The sequence below is a fragment of the Pinus tabuliformis genome, chromosome 5_1 (genome assembly GCF_031772625.1).
Source record: "Pinus tabuliformis cultivar Carrire ecotype Pingquan chromosome 5_1, CPIR1, whole genome shotgun sequence".
Classification (NCBI taxonomy): Eukaryota; Viridiplantae; Streptophyta; class Pinopsida; order Pinales; family Pinaceae; genus Pinus; species Pinus tabuliformis.
Window position 1 is genome coordinate 288,993,230 of NC_142305.1, and position 17,893 is coordinate 289,011,122.

The 17,893-nt window shown below is 34.3% G+C and overlaps 1 long non-coding RNA gene across 2 annotated transcripts; it reads left to right on the forward strand.

The window, feature by feature from the left end:
* The first annotated feature begins 2,192 nt into the window (after positions 1-2,192).
* LOC149164476 (uncharacterized) lies at positions 2,193-16,973 on the forward strand. 2 transcript variants are annotated; one of them, XR_016260241.1, is made up of 4 exons: positions 2,193-2,389; positions 2,768-2,887; positions 3,185-3,266; positions 16,881-16,965. It is a non-coding gene; the product is annotated as an uncharacterized LOC149164476 (long non-coding RNA). The 2 variants fall into 2 exon arrangements; XR_016260240.1 differs by lacking the exon at positions 3,185-3,266 and having other exon boundaries at positions 16,881-16,973.
* The last annotated feature ends 920 nt before the right edge of the window (positions 16,974-17,893 follow it).

Below are 17,893 nucleotides of genomic sequence, written 5' to 3' on the forward strand. Positions count from 1 at the left end.
GATCTCATTCTTAATTATTATTTATAAAACATTAAGAAACTCACTTAGCCTAATCCTAAAATGGCTTACTAACCCTAACCCATCAAAATAACTTCCTTCTAGTTATTTTATTTGTTCTTAATACTCCAACAATAAAATTAGATATTTTAGAAATTAGAATCCTAAGAATTTCCTTAATAGAGCACTAGATGAAGCAACCTGAATCTAGATCTGGTGAGTTGGACGATTTCTGAATAGATTTCGCCGCTTCTGGTGGGAGGCCTAATGGCCGATATACTAATGGCAGAACCATCCCTGATATCTTGGGTCAAGAGCTGGGAGCAGAATCATTTTCACCGCCGTACTTGGCACCATCTACTAGAGCCTAGAGGAGAGATTTTAGTGAAGGCAGGGGTTCTCTATGCATCAGGAGGTGGCGGAATACTTCAAGATACAGGAAAGCTTTTTGTAAGTAATGTGTATATTAGTAGCATAGATTCATCTAAACCAGTGTGTATATTAGTTGCATAGATTTATCTAAAACTAGATGACCCAGAGAGAATGCAATTTCTAGTAATGTGTGTTCACCTTTCAAAGCGGCTGAATTGGCAGACGGGTGTATGGCCCTCCACAACGTTGGCATCTCAGGGCTCTGCGCGTCCTTCAACGACTGTAATGGAGCTCGTTTGACCCAACGTTCCAGCTCCTATGCAACCACGAATCGGCTTATGATCATCATTCGGCCATGGTATGGTAAGACTCTGCGGACAATGGTATGGCTTGTCAGCCTGAGACCTGAATAAGCTCTTCGACTCTGTTTCAATTACCAGTCGTTATGGGGTCTCTCTCACCCTTTCTGAGCTCTATGCGGCCGCATATGTGGCCCACCGTATTAGAAACCCGCTACTTCACACTTCAATCTTCGTTCATGCAAAAGATACAGCTCCTTCAGGCTTCACCCAGAACACATGTAGATCGGGATTCGGCTCTGTATGACCCAACACTGCTGCAAACTGTCGTGCAGGCTGGACACCAATACCATCAACCAAATTTAATAAAGCCATTAACAGCTCTCAGTGGATTGTTAATGCAACAGGGCTCAGAATTTATTTCAATTGGTGAAAGTTGGTGGACCGTGGACGCGTCACGCCAACTTACAACATACAGCGTACTACAGACGGTCCGATCCCGATTCCCGAATCCCGACTTGCACGCTGGAGCCTGGAACTTGTATGTTAAATATATATATAATATATATATATCAAAAAATTATTAAAAAAAAACTTAAAACTTTTCATTTACAAACCTGCCCGTCAAATTGACGGTTTTAAAAATTAATAGCCAGTTACGGTTGACGTGGATATTTGAAAGGTGAACGTATTTTACGTGTAAAATCGCTAAAAACGGGCAGACGGGCGTCAAATTTAACCCCTGATAGGGACTCAGTATAGTACATCTCGACTTATATACATCTCGACTTATATAGGGACTCAGTATAGTACATCTCGACTTATATAGGGACTCAATATAGTACAGTACATCTCAGCTTTTTCGTTCTGGAAAAAAAAATAAATAAATAACCTAACGCATTTCTTTTTATATAAATAACCTAACCCATGTGCACGTGGAAAAAAAACATTTGTGAATCTAATGAAACTCGCAGTACAATAATTGAAAGGGTGCAAAGCGGAGAAAAATTGACAAGGCCGAAATTTCGTTGGATATGCATTGTGAGAGACGACAATGGCTTTGCGGTAAGGAGACGCATTGTGAGATACGACATTGACTTTGGGGTCGAGGCTTCACACTGTTTTAATAATTCTGAAACAGCATGGGAATCGAGATAGTAGTCTGGAGAAGGAAGGCGAAAAGTAAATGCCTGGTATGTCAATCAACAATTTTTTTTTATAGTCCTATGAAATAAGAGTCCTAGAAAAAGAAGCGAAAAATAAATGCCTGGCATGTCAGTCAACAACTTTTTTATAATCCTATGAAATAAGAGTCCTAGAAAACTTTTTTATGGTCCTATGAAATAAGAGTCCTAGAAAACTTTTTTACAGTGCTATGAAATAAGAGTCCTAGAAAAAAATATATGCCTGGCATGTCACCCAACAACTTTTCTATAATCCTATTCACCATGTAGTAAAAAAAATGACCCAATGTCTTTGCGGTGATGGCGTCACACTATTCTAATAGTCTTTGCGGTGATGGCGTGACACTATCTCCCTTCTCCCTGATGCATCAGAAAAGCTTCACTTATTGCGACAATAATCGTGGTGCAGAGGGAGGATAAGGGACACGCATCAAATCTTCCCGGTTTACTCCCGCGTTTAAGAGCATAAATATTCTACGGTTCAGTTGGTGGTGGTGCAGAGGGAGGATAAGGGATCATACACAGCACGCATTCGAGGTAAGTCGAATCCCGGTTTCATTCATTCTTCTCCCTTAAAATAGTTGCAATCCGCTCAAGGTTTTCATAGTTTGTTATGATTTCACACGACAACAATCTGAACAAACGGCATCCTTTGTAGCCCGCCCTTCCACACAACAACAATCTGAACAAACGGCATCATTTGTAACCCCCCCTTCCGAGCCTTCCTCCAAACCCATAATCTGAATATCGGGAGTTTCAGTTCTGATACATCCTAAACCAAATTAAATATATATTTTATAATTTTATACTGAACGAAAGCTACCGTATCTGTACTTCTGAAACCAGGCCGTATACTGCCTTTTGATTTTCCAATTAAAATATTTGCAATCTTAGTAGGTTTGGTTTGGTGAACAGGGGACCAGTCGAATCAAATCTTCCCGGTTTACTCCCTTGTTTAGAGCATAAATATTCTAAGGTTCAGTTTGGTGGTGGTGCAGAGGGAGGATAAGGGATCATACACAGCACGCATTCGAGGTAAGTCGAATTCTGGTTTCATTCATTCTTCTCCCTTAAAATAGTTGCAATCCGCTAAAGCTTTTCATTTGTAGCCCGCCCGTCCGAGCCTTCCTCCAAACCCATAATCTGAATATCGGGATTTTCAGTTCTCATACATCCTAAAGCCAATTAAATATATATTTTATAATTTTATACTGAACGAAAGCTATCGTTTCTGTACTTCTGAAACCAGGCCGTATACTGCCTTTTGATTTTCCAATTAAAATATTTGCAATCTGAGTATATTTGGTTTTGTGACTTCCATAATCTGAACAGGGGATCTGAGAAGAGGGCTTTTTATACATCTTAAAACAGTAATTACAACAAACAATTTCAATCTACAGAGAATGAAGATCAGGTTAGCGAGTTATATTTTGGTCCATCTTAGGGATGTTTTCGTGCGTTGGGTTAATGTTCTACTGTTTGCAGCCAAAGCTTGCGTTAGACTTTATACTATCAAAGGAATGATAGCCAAGGATAATTGGTAGCCATGTTCTTGATTCAAACATAGCTATTTCTATTTATTTATACATTCTTCAAAGTATTTATGTAGATTTATTTATTTATACCTGCTTCAAAGTATTTATGTAGCCGACACAATTCTGAAACATATTAGATATATGAGTTTTGTTTGTATTTGATTGAATGTCTAATTATATTAGAAATTGTAATTGATTGAATTCTTATATTCTAATAGCTGCACTTCTCTGTTTACTTCTGCTAGTTGAGGAGCATGTCCACTATTAATATTATGCTTGATGAATTAGAAAATCTTCGCTTATTGAAACAATAAGGGATCAGAATGTTGGAAAAATCACAACACGTCTATAGAATTCGTAATTTCCACCCTGGGGATCCTAGTTACTGGTTTGTAACGTTTACCAACACCTTGGGTTTTGGTGTAACGGCAAACCTCCACATGGTATCAGAGTTTGGACCCAGGTTCGATTCCCCCGAGTTGGAAAAATCACTGCACCTCTATAGAATCCGTAATTTCCACCCTGGGGATCCTAGTTACTAGTTTGTATTAGTATTATAGCTTGGAGTTTCCCAAAGCATCAATCCTAACACCGTACAACTATCACGAATGGAAGGACCAAATGGCTCGATACCTCCCTCAAAAAGGCTCAAAAAGGGTTGTACAGGATTACCATGGCTACAGACCTGCCTGCAATACTCCCAATGAGATTTGGAAAAAGGTTGAAGAACTCTACGGGAACAGAAGTGGAACCCACTTCAGCCATAGAGAAATCCAAGTACCTCAACTGCATGGATGAGGCCTACCTGCAATACTCCCAATGAGATTTGGAAAAAGGTTGAAGAACTCTACGGGAAACAGGATGAGATGAAAGGACATCTGCTCGAAGTGGAGCTGCTGTCATTGGATCCACTGAACTAGGACAGAATTCAAGACTTCTTCACCAAATATAATGATCTATTATTGCTGCAACTCAAGGGTTGTGGAATTGACAAATCCAAGGAGGAGAGTCGCCAAGTTCTCTCTATTATGTCAAAGCTCGAACTTCCACACAGAAAAAGCTTTTCTTATTGGGAAGATAAGGGATCCTGTACATCAAGCATTCTAGGCAAGTCGAATCATGGTTTCATTCATTCTTCTCCGTTAAAATAATTACAATCCTATTTTTTTTTATAATTTGTCATGATTTCACACAACAACAATCTGAACGTATATTTCATCTATAAATTACACTACTCCTTAAAATTATTTTATATATTAATTATTAAATATATTTAATTTATTTATATAACATTAAATTATTAAAATAAAATCAACTCAACTTATAAAAATATTATATAATTATAAATTATAATATATAAAATAATAAACTAATGGCTCTTCTTTTCCTCTCCACACTGAGATGACCCTTTTCCTTTCCTTTCCATAGTCTATATCAAATAATCCCAAAAAATATTTCATTTTCCAAAAATAAAATAACCATAAAATATCTCCACCCACCCATCCAGATAGCTCCACAAAATACTTCATTTTCTAAAACTAAAATAACCATACAATAGCCACCCTTATTAATGAATTGTAGATTCAACTTTTCCATTATAATTTATTTTTTCATAATTTAAATTATATAAATCATTATAATTTGATGATATGTTTTTTTCCTTTAATAAACGCAACTCTTATGTTTTAATAAAAAATATTTAAGTTTATCAAAATTAATAAAAATAAATATTCAACTTTTGTATTTTTAAATAATACTTTTACACACACTCTAATATAATAATAAAATGTTTATTTTTCAAACAAATTTGTTTCTAATTTAATGGTTTTAAATTTTAATTAATAATTTTTACTTTAAAATTCTCCTTACATTTATACCCATATATATATATATATATATATATATATATAATTTTTTTTAACATAAATTTAGAGTATTAAAATTTTTAATAATCAATATATTATATGATTTTAAATTATTTTTGAAGAAGCTTTCTTACTTTCCTATCAATAATTTATTAATAAATTATTGATGGGGAAGTAAGAGATCTTATTAATTTATCTTTTCAAATTAGATTATCCTAAGTTGCATGAGGGGAATACTTATATTTCCAAATTATCTTTCAAATATTAGGCTCTCCTTTGAGCAACCACTACCAAATGGAATCTATAGGAGGAGCTCCTATCAAAGTTTCAGAACAAGTTGGACATTTAGATCCCTTAACATAGCTGGAAGATTAGTGCTCTTGAAATCGGTCCTACAAGCTTTAACTATCTACATGTGCTCTATAATGATGGCACCATCCTCTATGATACAAGAGTTTTGTAGAATTCGATGATCTTTTCTTTGGGGTGGAACTTGTCTAGAAAAGAAGTGGTCCTTGATGGCTTGAGATACTTAATGCCGGCTTATGCTCAAGGGCAAGTTGGGGTTCCATGATCCAGCTACTATGACTACAGCTCTTAGAGCAAATATTTGGTGGTGGTTGCTCAAAGGAGGGCCGAATACGTGTATTTTTCTTTGAACATTTCAAAAGATTTATGAAGTGATAATAATAAAAAAATTAAGTTTTTTGAATTTTTTTTATAAAGGAAGTGTCTACCAAGGTGGAGGAATTGCTCAGCTAGCCAAAAGTGGCTGGAATCTGGGGAAAATAATTTCCAAAAATATTGCACTTGCAATGTTTGAATCATGTTTTTGATGGTGTAAATGGGTTCAATATCATCAAAAACCTCTGGGACACCCAAAACTTTGAAGTTTGAGAGCTAAAGTGGATTTACAAACATCCCTGCCGGATTTTATCAAAATCTTGCCAGAATTTCCATGATTTTCAGGGCAAAAAAAATTGTAGTTACACTATGATTAATATAAAAGTGCTTTGTTAAAAGGGAGTTTATAAAGTTTTTAAAAGAAGGGTTTTTCGAAGAATAAAAATTTTATCAAGGGTTTTTTGAGAAAATTTTGAAGGTTTGGCATCGATCTGATTAAAGAGTTTAGTAGTATTTTCTGGAAAGTGGTTATTTTTGGAGAATTAAAAATCAATATGGTTTTATTGAAAAGAGAGTTTATGGATTTGAAAAGTCTGTTCGTTTGTAAATTTTGTTCGTTTGAAAATTTTCTTGTTTTGCCAAGTATGACATAGTTTTTTAGGTGAATATTATGTTTTATGGGGGCACATATTAAAAATCATATTTCTTTGGGGGGAATATGGAAGATAACCTCAAGCAATCAGGAAAGTAGCTATAAGACAGAGGAAATACAACAATCACAAGTCGCAAGGTGTAACTGAAGCAGATTAAAAAAAAAGAAGAGAAAGATCCTTGTCATAATTAGAAAATTTCAAGCCCGAGCCGAGGAACTAAAAGGTGTAGTAGAAGAAAAAAGAGAGATCAAGGGTGATTGGTGTAGCGTGGATCTGCTACCACTTCTTATGTTTACTAATAAATATTTTAATTTTTGGGTTATCAAAACGCTAACTTTTCTTCGAACTAAAGAGTTAATTGAGTACTAGTCTAATAGCCTATGTGATGAAGTATGTGATGCTTTAGCATTGGATTTTATAAAACAGAGATTGGGTGAGAAGTTTTTTTGCAAGGTAAAAAGCTACAACTTCTGAGGAAGCATGGAAGATCCTGGAAGAAGAATTTGGTGCAAGGGTGAGTGACATGCAGTAATAAGATGTGTCACAATTTGTTGAGTCAGTGGCAAATCTCAGAGTAGATGAGAAAGGATCTAAGAAGACAACAAAGCTTGAAGAATCTCCCTCAAAAGTGGATGATGGTCATGAAGACTATAAAACTAAAACCCATTATGCAGGGATGCATATGGAAGAAGAATATGTAACAAATATTGTAGAGAGGGAATCAGGAAAGTAGCTATAAGACAGAGGAAATACAACAATCACAAGTCGCAAGGCGTAACTAAAGCAGATTAAAAGAAAGAAGAGACAAAGATCCTTGTCATAATTGGAAAATTTCAGGCCCGAGTCGAGGAACTGAAAAGTGTAGTAGAAGACAAAAGAGAGGTCAAGGGTGATTGGTGTAGCGTGGATCTGCTACCACTTCTTATGTTTACTAATAAATATTTTGATTTTTGGGTTATCAAAATGGTAACTTTTCTTCGAACTAAAGAGTTAATTGAGTACTAGTCTAATAGCCTATGTGATGAAGTATGTGATGCTTTAGCATTGGATTTTATAAAACAGAGATTGGGTGAGAAGTTTTTTTGCAAGGTAACAAAAGCTACAACTTTCGAGGAAGCATGGAAGATCCTGGAAGAAGAATTTGGTGCAAGGGTGAGTGACATGCAGCAGTAAGATGCGTCACAATTTGTTCAGTCAGTGGCAGATCTCAGAGTAGATGAGAAAGGATCTAAGAAGACAACAAAGCTTGAATAATCTCACTCAAAAGTGGATGATGGTCATGAATACTATAAAACTAAAACCCATTATGCAGGCATGCATATGGAAGAAGAATATGTAACAAAGATTGTAGAGAGGGAAGTCGAAGCCTCTATGTCTGAAGTAGAGCAAGAGCATATCAATTCTCAAGGACTCCATTGTAATGTGAAAGGTGCAAATCATGGTGAATCCTACAGTGGTAAAACACATGTGGATGATGACTGCAAAGTGAGATGTGAATTGGTGAATCTAGCCGCCACTGATGAATTTAGTTAAGTTGAAATTGTTAATGAGAAAATGCATGCTCGGATATCCCACAATAGAGTGGATGAAAATTATGTTGATGTTAAATTTGATGAAGAACCATTAACTAGTGATGAGTGGTTGCATATGGTACAACAAAAAACGCTTATTGATATGTTGTTATGTGGTGAGAAGCCCACTTGTGTTTAGAAACCAAGTGGAAGACAACATGTTTGCAGCAGCAAAGGTTGGTAAAAAGGCAGAAAATGAAGATTATGATGCAATGACAAAACAAAAGAATGCAGAGAAAGAAGATGAAGAAAAGAAGCTCTCAATGTAGAGCATAAAGAAGATATTTCTAACATTGATCTTGAGTGTGCAGAGTACAAGAAAAAATAAGTACCATATGATAAAAGTGAAGTGAAAGAGATGGATGTTTTCGAAGACAAAGATGAAAGCATTGAAACAATTTTTGAGTGATGGAGTCCAGAAGAGATAAGATTCCAATATCAAGAAATATGGAAGAAAGAAAGTTAGGAATATGAAGCACAAAAAACAGTGGAAACAAGACAATTTGAAGATGAAGAGTTGTGACAACAGTCCATGATTGAACGAATATTTGAAGAGGAAGGTGTGGAAGACATGATTATATTGTTTTTCAGAACAAATTGAAGACAAGTCAAAGACAAATTTTAGCAACATCAAGTGAAGAAATCCTACAGCAAGAAAGTGCAACAAAGAATGAAGCAATTTCTAGGATATAGAATTTAAAAGAAACAAAAAAAATTGTTAAAGTTTTAAGACTTTGTAATCATGGTTGAGACTTAGATTAGCATGCATGTTTGGCTGATGATTGAGGTAATTTATATTGTAAGCCTATTATTGAGTTATGTTGGGTCATACGGTCGTAATTAAGGGGGAGTGTTGGAAATAGTAATTACCTCCGCATGAAGATTTAGTAATATCCTATTTGAGTGATGCAGGAAGAGATCAGTTGAGTTAAATGCAGTCCAAATTTAGAGTGTGAGTTAACTGAGTCAAGTTGAGTGATTTTGAGTTCAACCTTATTTTGGGAAAAGAAAAATATAGTGTGTGTTTTCATGTTGAAGTTATTTTGAGTGAGTCACTAGTTGAAAAGCATAAATACCCTATGTGGGTTCATTGTAATCATGTCAAGTCAAGTCAAATCAAGTGTATGTAAAAGGAAAGAGCCGAAACTCTATGGATAGTTGTATGTGAAAAGCTAAATTTATGTGATCAATTGAAGAGTCGCAACTAGTGCTATTGTTTTGAGTGCAAATTTTAAGTTTCCTCTCCTTTACCTTTCCATCAAATTTTGGTTCAATAAATCCACTCTGCATTGCTAGTTGCATTGGGATTTCTGAACGTCTATGATCTTCAACACCACGATAATTTTTTATCGTTATGTGCTCATTAAGCACCATTCCTGCATGAACCTTCGTTATCACATTGTATTGATCCTTAGACTCCACAAGGAACAATCAAGATCTTAGTCTCGAGCCTATTACTAGCGCCAATGGTTGAGGATATTATTGTTGTCTTAATGATAACATCATAGGCTTGTTCGAAACTCAATGTTGTAGGCTATGGACACCGTGTTGGTAAATAGTTAGGCTGGAGTACTATTTTCAAATTAATAATGAATTCCCTCATTATTTTTTGGCTTGGCTGAAGAATTTCAAATCTCTGGGAAGTCTCTGTTAAGAAATATCAACATTCTGTCGACGCAATTATTCAGGCTCTATGGTAGGTTAGTCCCTCCCATTGAAAATTAGGCTACACTCTTAGTGGTTCCTTACCATACAGACATAACTGATTCATTTCGTACACCCTCTACTAGTCATACATCGATTTGGCTCAAAAATTTCCATGGAGAACTGTAGCAAAATTTTCACTGTGAATGCCAAAGGATAGGTTAGTGTCAACCCTTCACGATTATGAACACGTTGAGATATTGGGTCAGTTTTGTTGTTTCGAGGGAACTTACGAGCCTCTTGACTACATACTGAAAAGAGATGACATTTTGGGGGAGACCTGTTCGGTGGGTACAAGTAGCAATGCTCCTTGACATATAAAGATATGCCCTCTCATTGTGGGCATCTCCATTGTTTTGTTAGAACAACACTTTGCTATCATTTATATAAGTGTTCGCTCAAATTTTTCTTTTGGAGGATCATGGTATACATTTTAATTGTTTATTAGAGTTGACATTGGAGGTTTATGTGGATGCGGTATTCGCATTTTCCAAAAATTCAGGATGAAAAGTTATTTTAATTAAAATGTTTTTTTTTAATAATAATAATAATAATTCTTAAAATTTTAAGGTTTTAAGTATTTAAAAAAATAAAATTCTATTAAAATGATTGAAGAATGATCACATGTTTATTTGGTTCAAAGTGTAATGTATTTAGTGCCTTTATAGTTGGCGGCTATGAAAAGGTTGCTTGTTGGTTGGGCATTCAAACTCGTGAGTATTGGTCTCCTTTGTATAGTAGCTGGATATGTAATGTTGTTTTTGTTATCATTAGCCTTGTTTTATAGCAATTTTTTTTTGTGGCCAGTACAAATACATTTGCCAACTTGGTGTTATCAATATTTGTAGAAGGTTGTAGGAACTTTGTGATAAGAAAGAAACCAAATAACTTTGCAATGAGATCATTCATTTGTAGTAAATTGTTTTTGTTGTTGAAACACACATAAAATTAATAGGAAGAATTAGGATAAATATTGTGATTTAATATGTCTCTTGGAATTTTGTGACTGTTGGAATTCCTCCACACAAATCCTAACATATAACATGCCCAACATTCCCCCCTTAATCCAAAGGGGCATATGTAAGTCCAATAAGAGAGCTGAAATACAAAAATGCATGGTAGCTAATGACTAAATGTGATCTCTGAAATGGTGGTTTAAGGAACAATACAAAACAAATGAGGTAGAAGAACTCAAGGTTTCCATCGGTGGTGGTTTAAGGATGACACCAACTTTGGAGCTAAAACTTGAAGCAATTTCTAGAATAGTTCTGAATCTAATTAGAAACCGAAGTCTTATGTGAAGTGGAAGTGTTGTTTGGTGATGATTGAAAGATGACCCCAAATTGATGTAGCATAAACATAAGTCTTCTGCCAGTGGTGTTTTAGGGATGACCACTAACCAAAAACACACTCATGGAGCATGATTTATTTTTGGTTATAACTTTAAATATGACTATGACTAATTTTGGCTCTAGGCTTTGGCAATTGGCTCTGGTTAAGTCTATGGCTCGAGCTTGCTTGACGTATATTCAAATCTAGTAGTTCATCATAAATTCCCCCCTTGTTAGATACAATGTTAGAAGATGAAGATATATCCACTACAAGACGTGTCAATACTTGAGATTGAACTCTAAGGTATGACCGATATTTCTTCTTGGTGGTTGAATACCATTGCCAAGAAGAAATTGATCCAAGGTGAATTATTTTCTTGCAAGAGTCTTATTTCTAGAGAATTTATTTGAATGTTCAATGTGTTTTCCACAATTCTTATGAGGGTGAAGATTAAAATAGTGATCTTTCACATGGCCAAATTGATCACAATGTTGGAAACATTTAAATGTCTAAACCCATAAAGTTTCAAAGTGTTGGATTTCTTTCATCATATTAAATGAAGGGAGAAAAAGAGAGTGAGATATCTCACTCAAAAGAAGGCTTCAATCTCATATCTATAGATTGAAGATGAAAAATCAAAGAGGGCCTCTCTCACCCCACCATTGAAATTACAATTTGAACTTGTTCTAAACAAAATTATATAGAACAGTCATATAAAATAAGATGCGTGAATATTCTCCAACAAACACCCTCTTAGCAACCTTCTCTATCCAGACATCATGTCTAGTAATAGTCATTGATTGATCCTTGCACTCCAATTTTTCACAATAAGTATTGATATTCATACACATCAACATGTGTCATGTTCCTATACTCCACCAAATAATAGAGTACAATACTTGTGCTTTGATATCAATTTATGGATGCAAAAATGATGTAGCAATGTGTAGTATACTAGAGGGTTCACATATAAAACTTGAATATCAATTTCCTTCACATCATTTCTAGCATTTTCTACAATAAACAAAAGAATACATTACATAAACTATGACTATACTTCGTCCTTCATTTCTTCCTTCAACAAGGGGATACAAATGTCTTTTTATCTTACTATACTTCGACCTTCTTATCTTGCTTGGGTACTTCATGCATTTTAGAGATGGACAATTCATATGTTGCATACACGAGTTCTTCTTGAGAGAAGATGAATGTCTTATTTATAAAGTCATATTTATACAGAACCTTACTTCATAAACAAGGAACTTAAGTAAGGAACACTACTATATTCCTTTTATGGTTCTTTTACAAACTTAGATATATTTCTAGTTTTCATAGAGAAATACTATTTAGATTTATAGATTTCACAAAACATCACACCATAGAGTTGTAATATTGGCCCTTCAAAACTATTCAAAACTTCAAGCTTCTACTCAGACCATAGATTCAATATTCAGATCGTTTCACTAGCTCTCATACCATGTTGAAATTATAATATAAGAGAAAATTTCTAAACATGGTAATTAATTGTGAATATGTTTAGTGTTCTTCTTAGTTTTTATTTAATACTCATCAAGAAATTATCATTCAAATATAAGACACAAGAAACACAAGAGTTTATCCTAGAGGCTAAGGAAAAAACCACAAGGCTAAAACCCATTAATCCTTTCCTTATATATTCTTCATCGACAAGAGAATTCCATGTCACATCTAACTTACTAGAAAATCCAATTTCCAAGTCAACCCTCCAAATAAGTGTCCACATGAGGTATATCAAGATTCCATATGTTTTCCCATAAGTTTTGTCTCTTTGGAAGCTTGTATAATCACAGAAAAATGCTACCACAAATAACTTGGATACTTCAGAAGTATGGTTCCTTAGAAAGCTCAGATTATTTGTGCCTTAGAATTTTGTTCATATGCTACAAAATGCTCAATCAAGTGCCTCATGAATATTGGATATATGTGCTTCAGAAAATTGAATATATGTGCCTCATAATCTTCCATAGGTAGCTCGCATATGTACCTCGATATCTACGACAAACCTGAATTACTTTTCCACAAAAGATCACTGAATTGGTTGCCAATTGTTGGAGGATAGGTTCCAATATATAGTTGTTCTTGCCTCTGAAAGGACATTTATTTTGGGTAGGCGGACTTACCTTCCTCGTGGTAAAACTTGGCAACTAGGAAGGACAAATAACACTTACAAAAATTCAATTTTTTTTCTTTTCACAAGGGTCACAATAAGCACACCCTTTAAAACTTTTTTTTTTACCAAAACAAATCATGAAGAACATGCTTGATAATAAAAGTAATAATAAAAAATATCGTCTTTTTGCTTTTACATGAAAATACATATTTATACAAGTACAATAATTATGAATACCAAACCTAGTTATAATTTCAACAGAAAGCCCAATTATGATGAGAAGGAAAGTGAGTATGGAAAAGCCATCATAAAGACCATAAAAAAAAGGAATAAAAAATTTTGAAGTAACAATAAGAGTTGTTGAAGCTATTACAACAATAGAAGAGAAGATGAAAGAAAATGATGTTTTCTTTTATCTTAAAAAGGTTTATTAAACAATTCAATCAGTAGTAGTTGAAGTAAAAGTAGATGTATAAGAATAACCAGGTGGAAATAACATTGAAGAAGAATAAATATTGAAGAAGAAAACTAGAATAACACTGAAAAGAAAAAAAAAGAATAAAAAAGTTTCTATAGAATACAAAGTTTGGAAAAAACATTTATACATCATAGATATGAAAAAAATGTGCACTAGCATGTAAAAGTATAAAATAATTAATAAATAAAAAACAAAATTTGATTACGTGTAATCCTAGCGAAGACTTAGACCAACATGTAGTAGTGTTTGTAATTAAGGGGGAGTATTGGAGTGTGTTAAATACTCCTAGTTGGTAGTGTTTGTAATTAAGGGGGAGTCTTGGAGTGTGGCAAATACTCCTAGTTGGCTGATAGTTTCTAGAAGTTTCCAATAGAGTCTAAATTTAGTAAAATTATTGGTGCACATGTGTAAGCTAAAATTAGCATAACCATAATTATCATTCTCAAAGGTCCTTCTAAAAAATTATATGTGATCATATTAGATAATTATCCATGATCTTTCTAGAGGATACTCCATGATTGTTTTAGGTCCATTTATTCTTGTACCCTCAAGGCATTCAAGGAATCAGAATTTGAGTTACAAATCCGCAACTCTATTATATACTATTGTGTATATTATTGTCCTTTATTGTGAATTATTTTTGAGTGTTTAAATACTAAAAAAATCACTTTTTCTCCTCTGTTGATCATATTTTTCACATGGTTATACCAATTTTATAAATTTTATTTGAATCCAAATACTAATGTAATCTAAATTTAGTAGAACAAATACCTCCATTTCCAGAGAAGAAATGGCCTACAATGTCTGACCTACTTACACTTATTGGAGTCAACACATCACATGAAATAGTTGACAACAGATCACATGAAATAGTTGCTGTCCCTTCTCATGTTTAGAGCAAGCATTTAAATTTTTTCATTTTTTTAATAAAATTTAAATGATTTCAAATTTCTTATTTATTTGGTCCATGTCATCACACTTTTTCCAAAGGTACTAGTGTATAATTGGCCACTTAGTTTTTTCATCATGAACTCAAGGCATGATAAAAATTCATATTTAGCCTTTTCATATACTTCAAGTTTTTATTTGTAATGGTATAATGTGTTTATATAATACTAATTCTAGCGAGAGCAATGGATAGAAATATTAATAGCTACAATGCAACATAGTACATACCTCTATCGCTAAGTAATTGATTAAGACAATGTGAGGTTTGCATTTTATCTTTATTCAAGGATGCTTTGTTTCCATAATCTTTCATTATTCCCGCTTCCACACAAACTTCGCACTCTGCATAATAAAATTCATCTATAGAGGTATCGCTAAACACACTTCTCCACACCTATGCACTCTGCATTTTTGTAAACAAAATGTGTGCCTTCCACCTATTCATCGTAATAACCTCAATATTCCCAAAATCATAGATAAGAACTAACAATCAAGAACCTCAATTTATGTGTTACAATAATTGTGTGGAAGAGAGATAGTTTCTCTGGTTGTGCAAAGCTTCGCACTTCTAAACTCATGAAGTTAACCTATGCACCTCTGTACTATGCTGGATTCATGAATTTTTACATAGAAATCCAATGACCTTGACTTTCCCGGCACTCCCTTTCTCCTCATCATAAGAGTTACACATTATTTCCACTACTATATAATGCCAAGGCATATGGAGAAAATTGGTTCCATGCTTTTATACAAGAACAAAAGAATTTTGTTAAAGAATGAGCTAAAAGAGACAAAGTAAAAGTTACCTAAGAAATATGCAGCCACCCATTTGGTATGGGCCATAACAATATTTATGTAGATGTAAAAAAATATATATATGATCAAAATGAAAGTTGGTCACTCCTTGGATAGACCTCTTGTAGTGTATCGTTTTCAAATTTTCACCAAGAACACACAAGAAATCACTTCCATACTCATTCTTTTGAACTAGTTCACATTTTCAAATATATCAACATTATTTTTGATCTTTTGGAATGTGAAGGATAGATCTGCTCCTGATTTCACTCCTCTTCATTGCTCAAACTTTGCATTGCCATTTCGGAGGAAGTTAATTGTGCAGAGTGTGGAGTATGTGGAGGATAGCATTCCTTCACATTACACTCCTCTACATTGCTCAAACTTTTCATTTCCATTTTGAAGGAAGTTCATTGTGTGGAGTGTGGAGGACCTCCATGCTCCGCACAATGAACTTCATTCATAATGACAATGCAGATCTAGACAATAAGAGTTACATGTTATTTCCACTACTAAATAATGCCAAAGGCTTATGGAGAAAATTGGTTCCATACATTTATATATGCACAAATGCATTTTTTTAAAGAATGAGCTCAACGAGACAAAGTAAAAGTTACATAACAAATATGCAGCCGCACATTTTCTATGGGCCATAAAACTATTTATGTAGGTGTCAAAAGATACAATATGATTAAATTGCTATTTGGTTATTTCTTGGATAAACCTCTTGTAGTGTGTTGGTTTCAATTTTGCTTCAATAACATACAAAAAAATCACTCTCACACTAATCGTTTTCAACCCTATCACATTTTCAACTATATCAACATTGTTCAAGCTCCACATTCTACACAATGAATTTCCTCCAAAATGGCAATATAAATGCGAAGAAAAAGAGTTACATGTTATTTCCACTACTATGTAACACCAAAGGCTTATGGAGAAAACTAGTTCCATAACTTTATATAAGCACAGATGCATTTGGTTAAAGAATTAGCTCATAGAGACTAAGTAAAAGTTACATAACAAATATGCAGCTGCCCATTCCGTATGGGCCATAAAACTATTTATCTAGGTGTGAAAAAAGTACAATATGAACCAATTGCGAGTTGGTGGCTGCTTGGATATACCTCATTTAGTGTACCATTTTCAACTTTCCTTTGAGAGCACACAATAAATCACTTTCATATCATCATTTTCAACTACATTAATATTGTTTCTGTTTTTTTTCAAGGAATTTGTTTATGATGAGAAGAGAAGAACCTACCTGTAAAGAATGGATTCCGGATTTGAGCTCTCTGTTATGGCATTCCATTATTTTTGCTTCTTTATCTCTACATGCTTTATCATATTTTTCCTTGGTTATCATTTTTGCAGTGAGAGGCAACAATGGCGGGCGCTCGTTCAATATCAAATAAGGGTGAGATGGATTCCTTACAAGTCCTGTGCCATCGGATTTTTCAAATAAGGGTGAGATGGATTCCTTACAAGTCCTGTGCCATCGGATTTTTCTGAAAGCTTCATTGTGGGTATGGTTTCAGGTTTCCCTGTTGAAATGGGGGTTTGTTATAGCGATTGGCTTCGTTGTTTCGCTCGAGCTATTAGCTTTGAAATAGAAGAAAACATCTCAAATGCTCTAATATTTAAACATTGCTCTAATAAAATACTGTCACATATTTTTCTAATACACGTAAGGATGTGGGGGTCGAGATCCATTTAAAACCATTTTGTTCACATTTCTCTCTGTACTGCTTGAATTGCCATTCCAGAGGAAATTCATTCATTGTGATGAGTGCGAAGTACCTCCGCGTGTTGAACTTCCTCCGAAATGGCAATGTGGATGCAGAGGATAGTAATGCGAAGGAGATATATCCACTGCATTCCACCCTTACCACGTGCATCTAGTTGAAAAGGAAAACTTAGATGAATATTTTAAACTACCCAAAAACTTGAAATGAAAGTTATTACGTGATTCTCAAACCGAGCCATGCCTTATAAACTTAGATGAATATTTTAAACTACCCAAAAACTTGAAATGATAGTTATTACGTGATTCCAAGTGAACAAGATTGATGCAAGTTAACAAGATTGATGAACGGTCGATAATTTTTTTGCATTATGTACCATATTATTGGGTATTCATTCTCTTGGGGGAATATTTGAACACATGGGGCATTTTGGGGGAGGATGATATTATTCCAAAATAGTAAAAAGGATCAAGTTGCACGCTTTCTTCAAGCCCCCACAAAATTGTCCATCGACCTTAACAACCTTCCTACTAGAAAGAAAGGAAGACTAAGAGATAAATGAAATTGGTAAACCTTAAGAGACGAGACCTGAGGTTGCCCGCAACTGTGAATATATTCATTAAATTAACATAATCAATTACA